The 24,136-nt window shown below is 43.9% G+C and overlaps 1 protein-coding gene across 2 annotated transcripts in view; it reads right to left on the reverse strand.

Moving 5' to 3' along the window:
• IQGAP2 (IQ motif containing GTPase activating protein 2) overlaps window positions 1–24,136 on the reverse strand; it is a 1,674,846-nt gene that overhangs the window by 865,790 nt on the left and 784,920 nt on the right. The window lies entirely within an intron of this gene.

Genomic DNA, 24,136 nt, shown 5'->3' on the forward strand with positions numbered 1-24,136 from the left:
CAGTTGCATCTAATCGTTTGTCTTTGGGCACATCGTTTCATGACCCCCCCGTCCCCCTGCACCTCAGGATCGGCTCGACATGCCCTAAATTTTGCTTTGGCCCAGCTTGTGAACTAAACCGAGTCCATCGCAAAAGAATTCCGGGACCAGAGTCTAATAATTAGTCCAATGGCAGCAAAACAGGCATTTCTAGAGGGCTTTTTACATATTAAATCTTGACGCTATTTCAACACCAGAAAAGACACAAACCTCTAGGAGCTCTCCACAAGGTCTCCTCTTTAACAGAGGGAAACTTTAAAGGCGGCGGCAGGACATTTTGTCCTGTCAGCCGCAATCAAAGTCTTGGGCTCCCCAATTTTGAATTCTGATCTAGTACAAGAGAGCCATACTGACATGGCTAATTCAAACCTATGCCACATTCTATCACCAGTGAACCTTCTTCAATTAGGGGGGGGGCTACAGTTAAATCTCTCTTTGAGTAAAGACACAAGATATGGCCACAAATACAGTCTTACCATCGGTGCTTATGGAGAGGAAATAAAAAAATATGAAAACCTGCCGAAACAAAAAAACAGAGGACCTTGTGCGCTTTTGAGGAACCTGAGGCGGGACGTATATGATCTGTCGTAAGGTGCATCCTCAAACTGGGGTGATGATTTAGTGATGTCCTCTATTGAAAATACTGGTGTTACTTCTTTGTATGTAGAGCCTTCTTCTGTCCCAAAGAAAACTTCAATTAAAACATGGTTTTTGGAATTTAAGGACCTATTGGGAGTAAAAGGCCCTACAAAGAAACATCTTAATCCTGCCATTAACGATGCGCAAGAACTATTGAACTGGAGTGCCTTGTCAGTCTGTTCTGAAATGGAAAGTTTTGGTGAACCATTGGATGAACTCTTAGAAGTTATGACTGATCCTTCTCTTGGGCCGTCAGTGGAAAAAAACGTGCTTGCGACACTAATTACAAAAAAGAACATTGGCTCCAATCTTCTTAAAGAGTGCCTTAAAAAAGCTGTCTTTGTCAAAGTAACCCCTTAAAGCTCCTCCAAGTGGAGAAACCGCTAACTCAAAGGGCAGGACTTTTTTAAACCTCAAATATCAGTTACTGATGTACAGCAACCCCATCATGTTATTTCACAGAGTTTAAGCCAGAGAAGCAAAATAGATCTGAATGTCGCCAAAAATTGGATTTTCCACCAGAGGACATACCCCAATTGAGGGTGGTTTGTCTTTAGTTGGGGATAGGGCAAGCGGCCCATAGGGAGGTGGGCTTGTTCTTAAAGGGCCAGAAATCCTTAAATCATCCTTTTCTAACATTAGAAAAAAAAGGACGCTCCTGTTAAATTTCCCCCCCTAACAAGGATATGGAGGGGCCAGTCTGAACACCCCCTGTTCCCAGGGACCCGTCCTTACCCCACAACAAAACTGTGAGCCAGTTTATGGTGTCCTCGCAAGGCCACCCTCTTAAAGCACAATCGGGGGTTAGCAGGACCAGGTGCTGTTAAAAATATTTTTGCGGAGGATCAAATTCGATACATTGAGCAAATTCTTACCGATAGTTCTGCGTTTCATTTAAACCGTCGACATGCCATGGTTTTGTTCTCAGAGATTCCCAATCTCCGGATGGTCACAACAAAAGACAATGCTCAAGTTGAATTTGTGTCAGACACACATGTAGATGTGGCTAAACTGCATTTTATTTCTAGGATGATTAGGAATTTGGTCCGTTCAGAATTGGAAGCTTTTATGTCTCTGGGTTTCGATGTTATGCAAGTCAAAAAGATAGTGAATGGTAAGGAGGTTGTCTCTAGACCTGAAACAAGTTTAAAGGCATTTGTGTCGGAGGCAGCTAGTCACCTTCCTTTAACTGTAAATGTTTCTTGAGGATCAAAAGCGGTTTGTGCCGTAGTTGACCAAAATCATACAGCCGATATGTTCAAGGTACAATTGGCCTTCTATTCTTTCTACCGAGCATGGAAATAATTTGGGGGGGGAGGGGGTAAGTTATGAATGAAACTATTCCTTTATAATTGCTACTTGGAATTGTAGGAGCCACATGTTTTTGTCTATATATTTTGAGACCCTCCAACCCTTCTCCATTATATGCTTACAGGAGACCTGGCTCGCAGGATCGGTCTGTGCCGATGGTTTCACCATCTGTATGGTAAATGCAGTGCAGAGGCAGAGAGGCCGGCCGGCAGGGGGTCTTTTATGTGCTTTAAAAAGTGATACAAGTCTGAAGATGATCTCAATGGAAACAAAGAGGAGTGATATACAGTAGGTCAAATTGGTAAAGCGTGGGGATGTGGCCGCCGGAGTGCCTTTTTGCTATGTGTTTAATCTTTAGTTTAATCCTGCATCATCACCCATAACAACCTTCTTGCACAGTCTATTGGATTTGTTGGCGGGGATGATGGTGGCCCACTTGTGCAGTATTCTTATTGTTGGAGACCTGAATAGTGAATGTTTAGACTTGCATTACTATCAGTTGAAAACTAGGCAAAAGGTCACTTTTATGGCATTGGACAGGGTTAAGCTTATACGGGAGGAGATGAAAGCTTGGGACCTCTCCTTGGTCAATGGAAATGTTGGTGGGGATAAACCACCTCATGTTACCTGGAAAAGTGGATGTAAAAGGTCCACACTAGACTATGTATTCGTTTCTGCAGATTTTACTGGGTTAAGTCGGTCACCCAAGGAACATGGCCTTAGTGTGGAAACCAGGGTTGACAAATCATTTCAATTACAACGTTTTGTCAACTGAAACATCTAAAAAGGATTTGCTGCTTAATCCACAGAGCTATGACTCTGTGGTCAATAAAATATTGGCGAATTTGTATACACCCCAAGTTCTTCTGTACTATTCTTTAAAGGTGCAGCGTCCTCATAACCACAGATATGATAAAAAAGATAGTAGAGCGGAAACGCTGCCTACGTAAAGATCTAAGACATGTACAGAAGGACTTTCCGGACCCTAAGACCCAAAGCAAAGTTATGAAACAAAACTATAAAAACTGGCTTAAGAGCCATTGCTTCAATTTAAACATCTTGGATGCCGAGGTAATGCTTGGTTCAATAGTGTCAAAGGATGCAAACTCTTTTTGGCGATTAGTAAGGGCTCCAGATATCCAATGTTCTTTACATACCCAACCGTTTCAGGCAGAGATATGATGACGAAAGAGGTTGTGGTACTGTACGATGTCTGAAGGTGTCAGGGAGATGGGCTGAGGATATGTGTTTGGATTTAGAAGGGTTTCAAGCCCTTATAAAGAAAAGTAAGGCTCAAATGCACCATGCCCAGATGGGCTTGCAAAGGAAATGTTAAAATCCGATGTTAATTTGTGGGCTATTTCGTGGGGCATCTTTCAGAACATTTTAAGATCAACTATGTTCCCTTTATCCAGGAAAAAAACCGTGGTTGTAAGCTGGCGATAGATTGAAGCCCAAAAATGATCACCCTATTTCTCTCTTGGACTGCTCTAGCAAAATATTCAGTGCTTTGCTTCTCAAGTAACTCCAGAGTTGGGCATCTAGGGTGGGCATTTTTGATAAATTTCCATCTGGCTTCCAGGTCGCTATGAGTACCACTCAAAAGTGATTAGTAATCCATCTGTTGCAAGAACAAACACAAAAGGAAAAATGAGTCCTTTACTGCACATTCTTGGACATTTTGCATGCCTTCGACTGTGTAAATAGGACTATGTTGTGAGCTAAATTAGAAAAGTTGGGCTGCCCCATGGCTTAATCAGTATGTTGATCACGCTGCAAACTGACACCAAAATCAAAGTCAGACTAGATCAAATTGGTAATTTTACAAGGTGTGGTTTACGCCAAGTTTGCATTTTGGCACCTTTTGTATTTAATATCTATATTAGTGACCTCGGAGGATTTTTAAGAGATCTCAAATAACTCCCATGAACTGGGAAATCTTAAAATAAACCATTTGGGCTGTGCGGATGATACTGCACTGTTTTCTTTGACCCCTATTGGCCTGCAGAGAGCTCCGACAGTGATAAAAGCCTATTTTTCAGCAAAAGATTAGATTTTAAATATAACTAAATCAAAAATCCTAAAAACAAATTATACAAGGGAAGAAAAGGCTGGATTTTAATTGGTTGCTGAATCGGCTTTTTTTTAGAAGTGTTCCAGCATTTAAAATATGTGGGTGTTGTAATCTATGCGAGGCCCTCTGCACGGCTAGTTTTGGAAAGTCTGCAAAGAAAAGTTAAGGCAAGTGCTGCTGAACGGAGGGTTTTCAACATGAAATTTGGTTGCTTCTCAGCCGTCCCTATTTTGAAGTATTGCCATCAAAAGATTGCTCCCCATTTAATGTGTGGAACAGAAACGGGACTGCTGTATGATCTATGGGACAAGGTTGAATCATTGTTGTGGAAGTGTACCTTTTTCCTGCTTCGTGATGCCCAGATTTCAGCTATTCGGCACAAGGCCGGTTAAACTCATTAGGTGCCAGAGCCGATTGGAAATAACTTCAGCTGTGGAGAATTTCTTTTTTTATTGTGTTTAGTGCATTAAATATTGAATGGAGTTTCAATTCATGCAGAGCTCTACTTGAATGGAAATTAAAGATGATTAAGCTGCTTGAGGTCTTTTATGTGTCCCCCACAAGATTAAAAAGATACTATTTGAAACAGATTAGATTAAAAACCGAGACTTAACTTATAAAATGAAGGCTTACAATGTTCTTTCTTCCTATTTGTGGAAACATCCCTCTAGGTTCATCGAAATGCAACGCTATGTTTTCAACTAAATTTACTTTCAACAAGAGAAATTTTAGGTGCAAGGGGAGAGGATACCAAGGACAACGCCAATGTAGATTTTATGTCAATATGTGGAAACACTCATATTCTTACCATTTGTCCGCTGCGGCAACCAGATTGTCACTTTATTTGCTCGATTTGTTTTAGGCAAGTCCTTTTTAAACTTGGAAACCTTTTGGTTTAGGATTTTAAAAAGTAATGAAATTTCATTCTATGTTGCGGTGTTGACATTTTTGGAATTTATTTTAAACATTTGATTATTTGCTGTTTATTGCTTTAGTGAATGTTTTTTATGAAATGTATTTTATGAAATGTTTGACGAAATGTATTTTATGCTAATTGTTGTTCTTGCTTTCGCAAAGGTTTCTTTTTGCAAACCATAAGCAATTAATAATAGTAAGTGTGCATTTCCAGGACATATGCAGATACGTGCACAACAGGATCATACAGTGGATGACTAATAGAACGTGGATGACTCTGGTATGGTCGAATGATGTTAGGCAGAAACCTGTGCAGTTCCCTCTGGGACCACTGCAAAAGATTTAGGACTACAGGTGTTTGGCAGTAAACCCACTTGGTAGCAGTCTGTACCACACAGATTCACTTGCCAGCTGTGGCTGAGCAGTCAGACTTCCCCCAAGAAGAGTTAGGCAGTATACAGAGTATTCACAATAGGTCAAGAGAACACAATAGAACAAGTAAACACTGACCAGGGCTTGGTGTAAAAGAGATAATTATTTATTTAAAAACCACATCTAGAAAAACACACATGCACTAATAGTAAGCAATTCAAAAACACGGTCACTAAAAGATATACACTCCCTTAAAAGAATATTAGACAAGTCTTAAGTAAAGCCCCACTTATTTTCAGACAGCGGTGAGCGCTTAACGTAGATGGCACTCTAATAGTTTGTTTTTAAAAGGGAGAGAAAAGCAGAGAACAAGTTGAAACATATCCCAACACTTTTACAAGAACATAACAAGAGAGGAAGGCAAAGTAAAACTGTGAAGTTAGAGTTCAATAGGCCGGATCCACTTTCAGGGGATCAAACGAAATGTGTCCAAGGTCACACGGTTGCAGTGCACAAAAGTCTTGTAAAGGTTCAAAAAGGAGTTGGACCAAAGAAAGGGACCAGTTAGAGGGTCAAGGCGACCAGCCCAGTCCAGAAGGTTAAGGGATTATTATTACCTTGTAGCAATCTTTAGAAAGGGAGGCCTGGCGGACACAGTACCTTAAAGTGGTGAGAAGACTCCATCGGGGGCAGTTGTTCCTGGCAGCGGATGCAAGTCGGTGCTTCGTCCGGGGGAAGAGAGGATCTCGTCGTGGAGGAAGACAGGAGTCCGTTGCACTGCCAGTGAAGAATCCAGCCGCAGAGTTTCTCAGGTACAAGGAGCGGTCCGTTGATTCGCGGTGCAGTGGTGAGTGGCTATCCGGCCGCCGGGGTGCTTGCCACGGGCAGTTCGACCACAAACCGGTCTGAGGTGTGAAGAAGGAAGGTAAAAACTGGTTGTGCCCACCAGTCAGGGGAAGAAGCCTCTCCAGCCGGGAGATCTTCTCTGTCGTCGGGAAGTGGTGAGTCGCTTCCGCAGGGCTCCACCGGTGGTGTCATCGTGCTAGGTCGGCTCAGCTTCTCCCTCGTCGGATTCTCAGGTCCTGTGGCGACTTCTGAAGTTCCAGTCCCCAAAGCCCTGCTTTTATGCAGCATACCCCCATTCACTCAGCCTAGCTGTCAATCAAACATGCAAAGTGGTGAGCCGGCCGGCTCACCACTTGGGCCAATCACACAAGAGTGCGACTTGAGTTACCAAGGTAACTCAGTCCAGGGTGCCTAAACCCCCTCCCACACCCCCTGTGGTACCCAGACAGAGTGGCACCACTTTTGGAGGCTTCTGTGGAGAAGCCTGCCAAAAAGTGGAACAAAGGGCTCGACTTGGGTTGGAGTCACAGAAGAGAACACAGACGCCATTTTAGAATCGAGTCCTGGCAAAAAATACCAACCGGCGAATTAATATTAATTAAATAACCCGGCGGTATGTTCGAGGCTATGAGAATTAAATAATTAAAGTTGGTAGCCTCGAACAATGGGAAAATCCCATAAGGAAAATATTCGCGGTCGAATATAAAAAGTAGTTTCCACTGCCACCAGCCAAAACTCGATGCAGGGGGGACGGAGACGTGCCCCCTCGACTAACAGACCCCAGGGCAATCGAATTGCCCCGACCAGTACGTCCACAATATGATGGTTTGTACTGGTTTCTGTTAATAATTTGGGACTAGTAAAGCCAATGGTGACTTTACATGCCCTGGGAGACAGTAGTCAGTCCCAGGGTATGGAGTCTATGGTGGGGGGTCACTATGACACCCCTGTGTTACTGCACGGAGGGTGCTGTGTAACACACATAATAAAAACACATGAGACCCTATGGAGTAAAGGACCCCATAGCCCATAAAATACATTAACAGTCAAAGGAACACCATAAATCATGTCCAAGAGTGGAAGAAAAAGAGTCTCACTCTTGGCAGGAGGAAAAAAACAACTCCAGAAATCCAGCAAAGCTGCTGGGGGACTCACTAGGTTAGGAAATTCAGCCTAAAGAGAGAATTCTCCCCAACAAATGAGCGATGTAGAGGCAAGCTGTATTATGATTTGACTAAGTTAAAGTAGACACAGCAGTAATGCTTTGGATTTGTTTTCCAGTTTCAGGAGGCAAACCAGGATGCAAGATTTACACTGTCAGCATAGGCCCCCGATATGTATAGGTGTACAGAAAAGATTGTTCCGCGTTTCTAAACCCAGAGACTATATTGAATCAATCCTAGGGCTTCCACAATGTAATGTCATCAAAATGTAAACAATGGAATGTGTCCAGATAAAAGTGGGCAATTTTTAAGGTAACTTTTGGTACAATGCATTTTGTTCTACCGAATCTAAAACCTCTGTGTAACCTCGCATTTTCCAATTACTCAACGTGTGCAATTATTAGACTGTCCCAGTTGAAGGACAAAGCAAAAGACTAAATTGGAGGAGTCTTGCAGGGTGAGTCTGGGAAGGCCTTAACAAAGTAGGCGAAACTAGGCGGGCGTGCATGCAAGTCACATGCACGGGCGCATGTGCAAGTCTAGGAAAATTGAAGATAATAGAAGGTCTGACGAGCATCGCCCAGAAAGTTTTAATGAGTCTTGTTTTCAGCATCAAAGATGCAGGAAAGACGATGGAGTGTAACATCCCGTGTGGGGAGGTGCAAGACTAACTGAACTATTAGCCAAGATCCATTGGAGATGACCTTCTCCAGAAAATACAGGAGTCCCAGCCGAGATGTAGTTGTGGCGAGTAGCATGGAAGTCCACCTTATCAACTTACTCTATTCTCAATATATGGCCCAAATCAATCCCAGGACAAATGGTATGCTCAGATGCTCCCACATATTGCACACTTTCAGAAAGGTGGGCTTATAAATGGAGGCAAATCACTTAAACAAGCGATGGTTGATTTACAACTCGTGGATGCTTGGAGACTACAGCACCCACTAGAAAGGGATTATAATGTGCATGTAAGTTATACTAGGATTTACTTTTTATTAGTCTCTCATTCCCTTGTTCTGAAGGTCGCTGAATCTACTATAGGATTGGTAATGGTCTCAGATCATGCTTCAGTTATGATTCGAGTAGATACAAATGCCTTATGGACTAGGTAACAGCAACGAAACATGTGTCGACTGTTATATCTCCTGTAATAAGATAGAGGGACACATATGTAAAATAAAATGAGTTAAAGTAAACATTTGTAGTTGGTTGCTTGAAATGGTGATATCAGACACCGTTGCTTGGAATATTTGAGCAAATTTATTTGTGTGAATGAGAGTAGAAGAGTATGACTGATGGGGAAAAGTTTTTGAGCTTCTTTTTTATGAACCTTATACGGATATGAAATTAAATAAATGTCAAATAGGAATCCAGTTTTGTGGATCTTGGTTGTCATGCCATTTTGTTGTTTCATTATTCTGTCTGCTTTCCTGCCAATACAGATAATAGTTTGGATTTTGCTTAGGCTCAAGAGCAAACAAACTCTAGTCTCATTTTCCCTTCTTGGAAGAGAATGAGTTGTTTTGTTCTGCAAATCCTTGAGGATTATTCGAGAAAGATATCTTCTTGTGACAAGAGTCCTGAACGGGACATAGCAACACAGAGTTGCTATGGGAGCTAAATGTACACCATTTGTAGTTAATGTATTTATGTAATTTTTTGAAAGAACATATCACACTTGGACACACAATTCCAACAAATGTTAAGCTGGCAATAATAGATTGATGACATTTTGTTAATATGGAAAGGGACAGAAGAATTCAATACATTTTTTGATAAATTAAATAAAAATGAATTTGCCATAGGTTTTACAATAGCATATGATCATGTTAAGATTACATTTTTTGACTTAGGGATCCTAGCTGATGGAAATCATTTGATAACGAGAATGCTCCACAATAAATTAGCGTGCATAAGAAATCAGTGATAAATAATATATCAAAAGGGGAATTTCTAAGCGCCCAAAAGATCTGTAGTAAACATTTAGATTTTTTACAAGTGGCTGACAAAATTAGAGAACATTTTTGGAGAGAGGGTATCCAAATTCAATAACTCAAAAAGCTCAATATGACATGGAGAGAAAATCTAAAATTAAAATACTCTAAGGTTCGGGCACACAGAGGAAAGAAAATCTAACTGTTAGATTTATCACCAGATTTTTTAAAAATAATAAAGCATTGGAAACCATATTACGTAAAGATTGGCATGTGTTGAAACTAGATCAAGATTTGGAATCCTTTCTAGATCAATCACTAATACTAGCATGTAGGAAAGCAGAGACATTACAAAACAAATGGAGTCCAAGCTATTTGCGCCCAATCATATCCAAGAAGAACATGTTACTTACCTCTGCTAACGTTCTTTCGACTGGATGTTCCTCCCACGTAATCCTCATCTTTGACATTTAATGTCCAGCTTCAGCTGCTTCAAAAAAGAATTCGACAGAGAGCACTGTGCGTTGATGGCATCGAGTCAATGTCCCTCAAGGGGCTCCATCGAGGGTGATGTTATCGCAGGGTATATATAGCTCGCGCAGAGCGCGTTGGCATCAGTTCTGTTTTTCCCCTACTCTTGCAGCAGAGATGCCTTTAAACGTGGGCATGACCGTACCCAGCCTTGTTGGAACAGAAGCTGCAATAGCACGGGAAATTCTACTGAGGGGTAGGTTGATGAGGAATATGTGGGAGGAACATCAAGTCGAAAGAACGTTCCCAGTGGTAAGTAATTTGTGCTTAGAATGGATTGTGTCCTCCCAGGTATTCCTCATCTTTGACAAACTCCCAAAGCAGCATTAGGTTTGGAGGAGGGTGTAGAATTACAGTTTATAAGTTTTCATGGGCAGAGCAAATAACTGCCTTGCCAAAAACCCCATCCTGACCTTGGTAAGAATCTAGGCAATAATGTTTTGTAAACTTGTGGATGGGAGATCACATTGCCACTTCACAGATGTTTCTAATAGGAACACCCCTTTGAAGGGATGTTGATGTAGCCATGCCCCTGGCGGAATAAGCTCGTAAACCAATATTCTTAAAGTCCCACTTAGTAACTCCAATAAAGCACGACAGGGGTCCTTTGAAGCAGAAGCTCCAATTGCCTGGAATGCCCTCCCGCCCACGCTAAGAATAATATCCTTGATAGAACTGTTCAAGAAGCAGCTGAAGACCCTGCTCTTCGCCTAGAGCGTTTTGTAGCCACTCATGCCTCTTCTCATTCCGAGCACTGTCTCTTCCTCCTTCTCATTATATGTTTTTTGTGTGTCAGTCAGCGCCCATCAGCCCATGGGTACCAGGTGTGCCTAATAAATGTCATAACATGACAAACCTCAGAGAGGGTCTTTCTCTGCCAGCCTGCAGCACTCAGAAATTGCCAAAACTATCCACCTAGATCAGTTCTGTTTGGTAACAGCCTGACCTAGTTTGTGTCCTGTATACCTTATGAAAAGCTAATCATCAATCCGTATTGTTGACGTTCTCGAAATGTAAAGGTTAGCGCTCTTCTAGGATCTAACCTATGTAGTCTTTCATCCTCCTTACCAGGGTGAGGTGGAGAATAGAAGGAAGGCAGAGCAATTTTCTGGCTCAAATGGAAATCCGAAATGATGTTGGGCAAAAAAGAAGGTTTGACCTTCAAGACAACTTTGTCCTTGTGGAAGATGGTAAAGGGTGGTTGGATGACAGTGCCTGCAACTTGCTCACTCTGCGGGATGATGTGAGAGCCACCAATAAAATGGTTGAAACCTGGAAAGGAGATGGAGGGAACACATTAGTGAGCCCTTTCAGAAATTGAATCACCGGTGGGATTTTGAAATAGGAACATTCCTCTGGCGAGCACTTGGAAATGGACAGCGCCGCCACATAGCCTTTAATGGTACCAATCTGGAGCCCCAAATTGGCTAAGGATAGAAGGAAAGATAGAACATCCAGTGTTTTACACAGAAAAGGATCGACATTCTTTTCCTTGCACCAGTTGCAGAACTTATTCCAACGGCACAAAGATTTTGTTGCTGGTATTCTAACCGAAAGCAACACCTTCATAAAATCATCCGGGAGGTCCCAATCCTTATATTTCAGCCTTTCAGAAACCAAGCGTGAAAGTTGAGACCGTTGACCTCTGGATGGAGAAAACGACCCTTCTCTCGCGAGAGAAGGTCCTCTCTTTGTGGAAGACTTATTGGAGGACAGATGGACATGTCCGGGTACCACGTCCTCCTGGCCCAATATGGGGCAATTAGGATCATGTGTTTCCCAAACTTTCTCAACCTCCTGATTACATGAGGAAGGATGGGGAATGGAGGAAACGCGGACAGGAGTGTAAACAAACGTGTCTCCTAGAGCTCCTCTTGGAGGAAATTCCCTGGAGCAGTACCTTTTGCACTTCCGGTTGACGTCGGTCACAAACACATCCACTTTAGGGGTTCCCCAAAGGGTGAAGATCTCTTGAAGGACTTCCTGAGCAAGTTCCCATTCGCGGGAGACTGTGCGCTGCCTGCTCAGAGCATCCGCTGCTGTGTTCTCCTCTCTGGCTAGGTGACCTGCCGATGGGCAGATTACTTCTTGAATTGCCCAGTCCCAGAGCTGCATTGCCCCCTTGTTGAGGTAGTACATGGCCACTGTGTTGTTCATCATTATCAGGACATTCTTTCCCCGTACAGAGGGCAGAAAAGCCTGCAACTCAAGTCTGATTGCTCTCAGCTCCAAAAGATTGATGTGTAGTTTGGACTCCAATGGAGACCAACGACCGCTGATTGTCAGATCGCTGGCGTGGGCTCCATAACCCCGTGAGTGAGAAATCTGTCACACCTTTAATCTCTGGCCATGGTTGCCAAAAAGGTTCTCCCTTCATAATATTTTCCTCGCAGGCCCACCACAGAAAATCCTGCAAGACTCTGGTTGGAATCTAAAGTCAGTCCAACATTTTTCCCGAGAATTGGGACCATAGTGTTCTTAGAGCCCATTGAAGGGATCTCATTCTCAGGCGGGCCTCTGACACCAGAAAAAGGCAGGATGCCATGACGCCGAGCAACCTCAAAAAAATCAAAGGCCGGAAGAATCTGGGCACTCTGAAATGTGGTAACCATCTGAAGAATGTCTTCAGCCCTCACCTTGGTTGGCAAGCTCTTTCCCAAGGATGTGTCTAGCACAGCTCCAATCTACTGGAGCTTTTGAGATGGTGTCATGTGGAACTTCTTGTAATTGAGGGAGAAGCCCAATCTGAAGAGAGTGGCAGGTGACTTTGAGATGATCCAAGACTTGTTTGTGAGAAAACGCCCTGATCAGCCAATCGTCCAGGTAGGGGTAGACATAAAACCCCCCCTCCTGAGATTTGCTGTCACTACCGCCATCAGTTTGGTGAAAACCCTCAGGGCGGAAACCAGCCTGAAAGACAGAACTCAAAACTGATAATGAGAACCGCCAATTGCGAACCTCAGGTATTTTCTGTGCTTGAGATGGGTTGGCACATGAAAATAAGTATTTTGAAGGTCCAATTACACCAAGCAATCCTAGAGTTGGAGGGCCTGAAGAAGCTGAGGAAGTTTGACCATCTTGACCTTGTCCTTCCTGAGGAACTTGTTGAAGTATCTCAAATCCAAGATGGGTCTCAGTCCTCTGTCCTTTTTGGGGATCAGAAAATATGGGGAGTACCACCCCATGTACCTCTCTGCTACAGGTATTGGTTCTATAGCACCTTTCTCTAGCACGGTTAAAACTTCCTGCACAACGAGCGCATCCAGAATCCTCAAAGGGCAGTTCCCCAGTGGATTGTTCTGAGGTCTTATAAAAGGAAGGCAGTAACCGTGGGCTACGGTTTTCAAAGCCAAGCATCCGAAGTAGTGTCTCACCATTCTTCCAGATGCAGAGACAGTCTGCCCCCCATTGGTGAACTGTAACTCAAGACCTCAGAGTGGTTTTGTGGCGGCTGCTGCAGAGGCCGATGGTAAGGAGGCTGCTGCTTGAGCTGGCTTAGTACCTCTACCTTGTCCACCACGAGGAAATCTTCTCTGGCCTCTTCGACTGGCCATTCCTCTCACCCAACTGAGGAGTAGTAACAAAAGGATCTACCCCTTAAAGGTTGTCCACTAGGACGAAAAGGCTGAGGCTGCCTAACAGTGGCGCATAAAGATTTGGCTGATGCCTTTGAGGTCTGCAATTTCTCAAGGCTCTCGTTAGCCTTGTTGCCAAAAAGATGAGACCTGTCAAAAGGCATGTTGAGAAGCCTAGATTGCACATCTGGTGCAAAACCAGACTTCCTCAACCACGCAAATCTGCACATAACAGTGCTGGTAGCCATGGATCTGCTGATGCTATCCACAGTATTCAATCCTGATTGAAGGGATTCACAATTAGCTTATTTGACATCCTGAACAATAGCTAAGAATCCATCCCTTTCTTCCCCTTTGGCAATGTGCTCTGCCGCCATGGAAACGCAATCCCACTGAGTATAAGAACATTTTTCAAGGTTACAAGTGGAGTTGGCAGATTTCAGTGCCGTGCTCCTTGCAGAAAATAGCTTTCTCAACCATCCATTTACAAGCTTGTCGTCCCTATCAGCAAGGATGGTAGGGTACACTTCTTGTTTTGAAGTAGCTGTAGCCACCTGCATCACCAGACTCTCCTGAATGGGCTGTTTCAATAGGAAGTCGGGGTCAATACTGGAAGGGGGGTATTTTGTCATATTCTTATTAACTGCCAGATTGGCTTCCGGAGTTTCCCAGTTCCTAGCCACCCTTTTTTGAATGCCATATGAAAAGGCAAATCAGAGTCAGTCTGTGGACCCTTATCCAAAATATCAGTGAGATCATCGTGCTCATAAGGGAGTGGTGGCCTACTCCATCCCATGTATTCTTCTACTTTCAACATGAGTTGCCTGTATGATGCGTCAGCATGTTCCCCAGGCTCAGGGCTTCCAAAATCCAACGTCAAAGGTTTCTTTATCGGCGCTGACTGAGGGGCACTCTGCTTCGATGGTACAGCCGGCATATGTGGTGCAGCTGGCATCAAAGTTTTCGTCAACATCGATGGCCTGACGGGCGAAGGCACCGCCAGCGAAGGTCTCGGTGGCGTCGAGGACCTCGATCTCGACTTTTCTTTCCTGTGTCTCATATCCTCGGATGAAGGCCTTGAGGGCTCCTGATGCTCATCAGGCTGTTTTCCCGGGCTCGGATGCGCGCAGGATTTCAGCCGAGACCTTTTCTCACCAGCTTCCTTTGAAGGCTCGGAAGGAGCATGGCTTTGCTTTTTGAATGTTTTTAACATTTCCGACCTAAAAGCTTCCCATTGAGCTGGGGTGGATTTTTTCATAGGGCAAGCTACCCTTTCGGGGGAAATGTCAGACGAAGTCGAAGGCAACCTTCGGGGCCTTCTCTTCGAAGACGAAGAAGAGTGATGGGAGATACTCCTCGACCTAGAATGCTTGGCCTTCTTCCTCCGAGGAGAGTAGCCCCTCGACTCATCGGTCGAAGGCCTTGTGGGTCGGGGCTTGGGTGATTTGGGGATTTTTCCTACCTTAAGTTTCCCCTTCCATTCCCTCAAGGCCTCTCCTGTCATGGATCGACACTTGGAACAACTGGATGTATCGTGGCCCTCCCCACGTTCAGTCAGAGACATCTTGGACCCGCAGTCCTGGCATTTTTTGAAGCCGGACTTCGGTGTCGACGGAGTCGAAGATGAAGACATTTTCAAAGAATTTGTAACAAACGGTCCCAAAATGAGGTGCGCCGAATATCGTATCGAAGCAAATGCTGTTGCGGAAAAACAGAACTGAGGCCAACAGGCGCTTCGCGTGCTATATATACCCTTTGATGACATCACCCTCGCAGAGGCCCTTGAGGGACATCGACTCGACGCCATCGACACACAGCGCCCTCTGCTGAAAATGTTTTCCGAAGCAGCTGAAGCTGGACATTACATGTCAAAGATGAAGAATACGTGGGAGGACACAATCCATTCGAAATAATGGTTATGTAAACCCATTTTTTAAATGTGGAAAATGCACAATTTGTTCACATGCATTGGATAGATCAAAAATCTAACAATTGCCAGTGGGATATGAAAAAGGCATTCAATCATTTATCAATTGCGATAGTGAAATTGTGGTTTATGAAATAAGATGTATTTGTTCTAAAATGTATCGAAGGAGCACTTTACGGAAATTGAAGGAACGTATACAGGAACACCTTTGAGGAATACCTAATAAAGATGAGCAACAACATTTAAGTGTTGTGATGAATCAGCAATGATTCCCCAAGAAATCCTGGCCGGGACCCTTCTCATGTGGCCAGTGAAAGGCAGACCTTGGGGCTGGTGTTCTGCAGGAGGATCACATAAGGGGGAAAGCAGGTCAGGAGGAATGTGAAACCCCCTTGTTCAACTACCCATGAAGCCCCGCTCTTCTAATGGCTTATTGTAAAACAACAGAACAAGAAAACCTAACTTTGCCATTAGGTATTTCAAGTCCCATAAATCCCCAAGTACCGGGATGAACAAGAGGGCTAAAAAGGTATAATGTTGCAGGAGTGGTCAGATCATTAATTCAGATGACCTACACATGAGGGAGAGAGAGAGAGAGGCTTAAAAGGCCCCCTGCGGTGCGGGCCATAGAGAGGAGTAGAGGAAGCATGAAGCAGAAGTGGTGTGGCCCGTGCAGGCAGCCTAGGTAGAAGCTGGAGGAGAGAGAAGAAGCTGGGACCACTGTTTGGCAGATATCAGCTGCCAGTCCTGAGAGGGTCTGTGTCTCCTGAAACCTGAAGTGCAGAGGCTGTGCAGCGGGTAGCGAAAGCGAGGGAAGCTTTCCTTTCCAGGAAGTGGTCTCCAGTGGCTCGCGTGCACCAGATTGCCTCAGGAGCAAGAGGAATGACTGACCGCAGGTGGCACGGGTGAAGGCAAACTAACAGAAGCAGTTTGCTGGGTAGCAAGAAGCCACTGAAGCAGAAGTCCTGTGACCGGCGAGGGGAATGGAACCACAAGTCTTCTCCGGTGAGTTCACAAGCACGTAGTGACCCCGGAGTCCTCCATTCCCACTCGTGTGTCCCAGGCAGGCGTTTGGCGAGTAAGCAATGCTCTCATATAAGCAAAATTAGTTCAGACTATTTGGAATACCGAACTAGTGAAAAGCAGCTAAAACCTATCGTAGCAAAGCCAAATGACTGTAATCTTAAAAGTGTGGTCTGTCAGAACCCCAGCAACGCAAGGGGCGACTTTGTTAAAAGTCAACACCTGCAAGCATTGCCAAAGCCAAGACAGACTGAAACCAAGGCAAATAACCTAGCAAATATTGCCAACATCAGAAAGGGGCTAATGAAAGGTCTGTAAACTGCGAAACCTTTTGCCCATTCTTTGTACAATATATGGTAAAAAGAATGAACAGAACAATAGTAGGGACATAATTGGGGCTCAGGGACGTCATTTAGGGGTCGCCAGAGGTCGCAACTGCGACCTCTAAGGTCTCTCTTGCGACCTCTGTGGTCTCCCTTGCGACCTCTAGAAAAAAAAAAAGATTTTTAAATTTTTTTTTTTTTTGGTAATGCAAGCTCCTGGGCTGTGGCCAGCACCATGTGGCTCTTTACTTCTGCAGTGGCAGACTTCTTGTTCAGTTTGTTCAGGCCCCTTAAAAAAAGAAGAAAAATAAGAACAGGAGTGCCACAAGTCTAACACTTTCAGCACTGACCCTAAATAAAAAAGAATAGGAATGCCAAAAAATGTGTCTTTCTGGAATTCTATACAATAATTGCTAGACTCATTAAAAGTTTATTTCAGGCCATTTCAGGGCGTGAGTCACTGATTTAGTCTGTTCTTAAATGCCTCAACTCAGCCTTTCATCCTTCTGAGGTCGATAAATGAGTACCAACACAGGTTGGGTGATATTAGGTGTATATTTTTTTCTATATAAAGCGCTTAAGCGTTAGTGCTATATAATAATAACACATCATTATCATTTGGTCATGGACGTCTTCTTGAATTCACAGTATTTTGCTATTATGGACCTATTCACACTGATTTTAATGATCCATATGGCGATCCATTTTTGTATGAAATGTACATCAAATTATAGTGATATAACCATATTTTTAGTAGTGTACAATGCTATGTGATGCTACTTCCTGTTTTGTCAATGGGTGAAAGGTCATGTTCCATCGCTGCCCGCGATATCACTTCGGTGTGGGGTGAAATGACATCACTTCCTGTGATGTCATCAGGGGGTCAAGGGTTGTGAGATGTCACTTCTGCTACCCCTGGCATTTTGGTGAAATGACGTCCCTGTTGGGGATATTGTATAATTTTCGAATGATGAAATCAAAATATTTGTAGTTAACGATGAAAACTAAATCTGGGTTAACTTCCTTTGCTTTCTTTTGAAGAAAATAAAAATGTAACTTAATGTGAAAGAGTAAATGCATTGATTTTGGTTAACTAAAGCATTGTTTAAGGCACCGATGAATTAGTGCAAACCCTTTCACTCAGAGCTATAATCGGGATGTTAGTTTGTAAGAACATTGTAAAAAAAAAAAACTTAAATTAGGAATGGAGGGTAGCTCAACTAAAAAATAGTTATGCTAATTTTATTAATTATTAGGTAAAGCGTCTAGAAAGCGCCTGCAAATAAATTCAAAGATCATTTGGTTAACACGGATAGAAGGAAGGCCGTTATACTATGATGAAACCTAATGAAGAAACCACTACATAGTTACTCCCAAATATTAATGCGAGACAATTCATTGTTAATCATGTGAAATTGCATTTAATTGCCGAAAACGCCAAGTCACGTGATCAGGTCATGACAATTTACTGTGAAATTCCGGGAGTTCTTTCTAGTGAAAAGAAGGGAAACGGTTTGCAGATTTCGGAGGTGAAATGTTGAAAGTTTGAAGAGGAGGTAAGAAACGGGACTCTAGTGAGGTGGAGGGTTTGAATTTAGAATTGTTTTAGGGATTAAACACAATGTATTGGTATACAATTAAACCTATGGAACACTTTTTTTTTTGTAATATAGAGAGCTGAAAAGCCAACAAGCAAAGCAAAAACATTGCAACACAATCTGAGAGAAAAAACAAGACTACACAAGAACATTGATTTTAAATATGTATACTTGAATGTAAAGGTGATGGGATATATGTATTACCACAATCTTAATTTGGAGTCTTAACAAATGGAGATGAGAAATGTAACTATGCATATGGGTGTAGCTTTTTGTATACCTTCTAGATCAAAAAAGGGAATTAGTGGAGGAAATCCACTAAAGATGAAAAAGTAAAATGTATTTGAAGAATTAAATTAAATATCAGGTACAGTTAGACACTTTTCATACACAAGAAAAATGTTGAGCTACAAAATTGATTTATTCACCCATGTTAACCTAAATGTATGACATTACAGATTGTTATGTCTTTTCTTTTGCATAAGTAATATAGCCATGAAGATGCTAATGGATCGAAAGATGTCTCGGCGTGGTATTAACAGAAATACATGCAATGAAGGCGAATATGTTGGATCTAATTAAGAATAATTGTTATTGTGTAAAAATATAGAAGGAGACGTTGAGCTAGGTGTTTAACAGAGATACTTTTGGATGTACGTTGACAGTCACTCAAACTCTCATGCTGGCAGATGCACACAAACATACATACTTTTAATTTTGAAATTAAACACTTACCTGGGCCTGACGCAAGGGTATCGTTTCCCTCCTGGGATCCTGCCCAAAACTCCTCCAGCAACACGTTCCTTCATGCAGCAGGTCTGCAGCTCGCTATCCTCCTGGGATGCTGAAAAAATGTCCTCCTGCAGCATGTTCCTCCATGCGGCAGGTCTGGGGTTCGTCAGATCTGCTGGGGTTCGCCAGTTCTTGCTTGGGATCCTGCAAAAACATCCTCCAGCAGCACGTTCCTCCATGCAGCAGGTCTGAAGTTCATTCCCCTCCTGGGATACTATACAAACTTCCCCCAGCAACAGGGTTCACTTTTCCTGGGATCCTGCAAGAACTTCCCCCAGCAACAGGGTTCACTTCTCCTGGGATCCTGCAAGAACTTCCCCCAGCAACAGCGTCCACTTCTCCTGGGATCCTGCAAGAACTTCCCCCAGCAACAGGGTCCACATCTCCTGGGATCCTGCAAGAACTTCTCCCAGCAACAGGGTCCACATCTCCTGGGATCCTGCAAGAACTTCCCCCAGCAACAGGGTGCACATCTCCTGGGATCCTGCAAGAACTTCCCCCAGCAACAGGGTCCACATCTCCTGGGATCCTGCAAGAACTTCCCCCAGCAACAGGGTTCACTTCTCCTGGGATCCTGCAAGAACTTCCCCCAGCAACAGGGTCCACATCTCCTGGGATCCTGCAAGAACTTCTCCCAGCAACAGGGTCCACATCTCCTGGGATCCTGCAAGAACTTCCCCCAGCAACAGGGTCCACATCTCCTGGGATCCTGCAAGAACTTCCCCCAGCAATAGGGTTCACTTCTCCTGGGATCCTGCAAGAACATCCCCCAGCAACAGGGTTCACTTCTCCTGGGATCCAACAGCATGCAGTAGATCTTGGGTTCCCCTCAACCCATTCCTCGTTAGGAATCAGGCAAGAGGTCGGGTCAACATTCAGGCTCTGCCCCTGACCCGTGAAATGATGGAAAGGGAGAGGTGAAGAAGCGTATCCTTGAGCCGGACTTTCCAGCTCCCATAAAGGCAGACAAAGTGACGTCAGGATTGGTCTCCCTAATGCTTTTCACAGGTCTGGGGTTCGTCAGATCTGCTGGGGTTCGCCAGTTCTTGCTTGGGATCCTGCAAAAACATCCTCCAGCAGCACGTTCCTCCATGCAGCAGGTCTGAAGTTCATTCCCCTCCTGGGATACTATACAAACGTCCCCCAGCAACAGGGTTCACTTTTCCTGGGATCCTGCAAGAACTTCCCCCAGCAACAGCGTCCACTTCTCCTGGGATCCTGCAAGAACTTCCCCCAGCAACAGGGTCCACATCTCCTGGGATCCTGCAAGAACTTCTCCCAGCAACAGGGTCCACATCTCCTGGGATCCTGCAAGAACTTCCCCCAGCAACAGGGTTCACTTCTCCTGGGATCCAACAGCATGCAGTAGATCTTGGGTTCCCCTCAACCCATTCCTCGTTAGGAATCAGGCAAGAGGTCGGGTCAACATTCAGGCTCTGCCCCTGACCCGTGAAATGATGGAAAGGGAGAGGTGAAGAAGCGTATCCTTGAGCCGGACTTTCCAGCTCCCATAAAGGCAGACAAAGTGACGTCAGGATTGGTCTCCCTAATGCTTTTCACAGGTTGTCCATGAAGCAGTGCATGGGCGTCAGAGTCGCCCGTCCGGTTCTAATGGCAGTGCTGTGCAGCGCATTTGAAACACCACCAGTCTTTGCATTTGCAAAAATCTACAGAGGTTTAGATTCTTTCAAATGCAAAGGCTCCATTCGCATTACGGCAGGAGTGAAAAAACCGGGTTCCATAATGTGAATGATTTGATTTTTTTTGGTGGCCCGCATATAGATAGACAGTTGCCCTAGCGCCCCGTATTGACCCGCCTCCACTGATTAGAGGGTAAGAATGACTAAACAGACGTGCAAAGCTGCAGTGTGTGACATCCCAAACTACAGGCTGCTAGGTTCATGTGCAGCAGCACCATAGGAGGAAGAGGTCTATTGTTCACAGTCCTGGTGTATTGTGTGCAGCTTACTTTTATTAAAAGGCAGCAATTTCTCTACTTCGTCTTATCCAATCCCCCTCTCGTCTACTGTCTCCCCCCTGCCTGACCACTCCCTTCTTTCCACACTTCCTGCATCTGACTTTGCTAATTTCTTCACTTCTAAAGTGAACTCTCTCCGTTCTGCTATTCCCCTTGCTCCTCAGTCTTCATCCTGCACAGCTCCCCTGCGCCCCATCCACTGCTGTGGTTCTTTCCTCTTTTTCACCTCTAATTCTGACACTTCCTTACTCATTTCTTGGGCACATCCCACTGCGTCTCTTAAAGACCCTGTTCCATCTGCTCTCATTTCTAAAATCTACCCTTCACTCAATTCTTACATTACTAGTCTTCTTAACATTTCTCTGACTACTTAGAAGTGGAAACATAGATTTAAACAATGCCATTATTCTTCCTGTTCTAAAAAAAACCTTCTTTGGACCCTGCCATTCCTGGGAATTTCCGTCCTATTGCTCTTCTGCTCTATCTTCTAAATCACTGGAACGTTTCATCTGCGCTCAGGTTTCTTCCTTTGTAACCCTTAATTCTATTCTACCTCGCCTTCAAGCTGGTTTCTGAGCTCTTCACTCTATGGAAACGGCTCTTTTATCTGTTTGCGACTCTCTCCTTTCTACCCGCTATGCAAAACACTCTTCTATTCTTATACTTTTGGACCTATCCACTGCTTTTGACACAGTGGATTACTCCTCCTTTCTCCTTCTTCCTTTAGTTTTTCTGGCTCTGGAATTTCATGGTTTCAATCCCATCTTGGTAATCTTACCTACCCAGAATGCTGGGCTGGTGTTACTCCGGATTCCTTTCCTCTTCTACACGGTGTCCCACAAGGGTCTGTCTTTGGTACATTTCTCTTCTCTTTGTATACTTCTCCTTTAGCTTAGATTATCTCTTCTTTTGGGTTGTCTCATCACTTCTATGCTGATGACACCCAACGTTTCTATCCTTCTCTACTTTGACGTCTAATATTACAGGGGTAGTCCAGCTAAAAGTTTTATTTAAAAAATAGAGGCAACATTAAAAAAAAAAATACTAGCACTTTTTTTTTTAAACTTCCTATGTAAAATTTTGAGCTATTCAAGCTCAAAATTCGCAAAAGCAAGCACATGGGCGCATCCATTTTGTGAAATGGATGCCCGCCTGTGCTGGCTTTTTCTTTTGCGGCACTAACAAAGGAAAAGCCAGCCAGCTGTAGTAAACAAAAGCTACCGCTGGGTGGCTTTTCCTTCATTGGTGCTGTACGCGGAGGACGGGGACCGGAGACCAGAGCAGGAAAGCGGCAGCTGAATCTCGGTAAGTGCTATTTATTTTTTTTTAAAAATAAGCACTAGCTGCGGTTTTTTTTCTAACTTTTCCGGGCTGGAGGAGCCCGGAAAACTCAGAAATAAAACCTCAGCTTTAAAAACGTTGTATTTATGTTTGCGGTCGCTTTTGAAGCGACCTCAAACATAAATACAACGTTATTGTGTTTGAAAATGCTGCGGTTTTTCTTTCCAAGTTTCTCAGGCTCCTCCGGCTCGGAGGAGCCTGAGAAACCCGGAAAGAAAAACCGCAGCGTTTTCAAACACAACCGCGTTGTGTTTCTGCCTAAGTCTGCTTTCCCATTTGGGGCTCTCGGGCTCCCCGTGGGGAGCCCGAGAGCCCCAAATGGGAAAGCAGATTTAGGCAGAAACACTGCAGCATTTAGCATTTCCCATTTGGGGCTCTCGGGCCCCCCGTGGGGAGCCCGAGAGCCCCAAATGGGAAATCAGATTTAGGCAGAAACACTGCAGCATTTAGCATTTCCCATTTGGGGCTCTCGGGCCCTCTGTGGGGAGCCCGAGAGCCCCAAATGGGAAGTCAGCTGTAGGCAGAAACACCTGGAGACCCAAAGTGAAAGCCAAGGCAGGCAGAAACACAACGTGGTTGTGTTTGAAAACGCTGCGGTTTTTCTTTCCGAGTTTCTCAGGCTCCTCCGAGCCGGAGGAGCCTGAGAAACTTGGAAAGAAAACCGCAGCGTTTTCAAACAAAATAACGTTGTACTTATGTTTGCGGTCAACATAAATACAACGTTTTTAAAGCTGCGGTTTTATTTCTAGGTTTTCCGGGCTCCTCCAGCCCGGAACACTTAGAAAAAAAACGCAGCTAGTGCTTATTTTATTAAAAAAAAAAAAATAGCACTTACCGAGATTCAGCTGCAGCTTTCCTGCTCTGGTCTCCGGTCACCGTCCTCCGCGTACAGCACCAATGAAGGAAAAGCCACCCAGCGGTAGCTTTTGTTTACTACAGCTGGCTGGCTTTTCCTTCGTTAGTGCCGCAAAAGCAAAAGCCAGCACAGGCGGGCATCCATTCCACAAAATGGATGCACCCATGTGCTTGCTTTTGCGAATTTTGAGCTTGAATAGCTCAAAATTTTACATAGGAAGTTTAAAAAAAAAAGTGCTAGTATTTTTTTTTTTAATGTTGCCTATCAATTTTTTAAATAACATTTTTAGCTGGACTACCCCTTTAACTCAAATCTTTCAGCCGATCTTTCCGCGATCACAACCTGGATGTCGGCCCATTTTCTCATTCTTAATTCAGATAAAACTGAAGTTCTCTTTTTTCCCGCCAATACTATCCCCCCTCCTGTTTCCCCTCTATTTGTTCTTTTTTCCCCTTCACATTTGTCCTTTTCCCTCACTGCCCGCAACCTTGGTCTTCATCTTGATACTAGTCTTTCCTTTGCTCATCATATCTCAATTACAGCTCGTTCCTGCCACTTTCATCTTTTCAACATCCGGGAATTTAGACCTCTCCTTACCTTCAGTGCTATGAAGCTTCTAATGTCTTCCTTAATTTTCTCTCGATTATTTTACTGTACTGTTCTTCTTTTTGCTCTTCCCGCCTCCCCTGTCTAGCTCCCCTTAAAATCAAATTTCAATTGCTCTATTCGTCTCTTGTATTCCCTACCTATTTGTGACTCCATTTCCCCTTCCCTGGCCTCTGTCTGTTGGCTACCTTTTCACTCTCAGCTTAAATTCAATTTTCTCTTTATCGTATTTAAATCTCTTTATGCACTTGCTCCTATTTATCTTGCCTCTCCCGTTTCCTTCTATGTCC

Source organism: Ambystoma mexicanum, chromosome 6p, assembly GCF_040938575.1.
Source record: "Ambystoma mexicanum isolate Mex_15411 chromosome 6p, UKY_AmexF1_1, whole genome shotgun sequence".
Lineage (NCBI taxonomy): Eukaryota > Metazoa > Chordata > Amphibia > Caudata > Ambystomatidae > Ambystoma > Ambystoma mexicanum.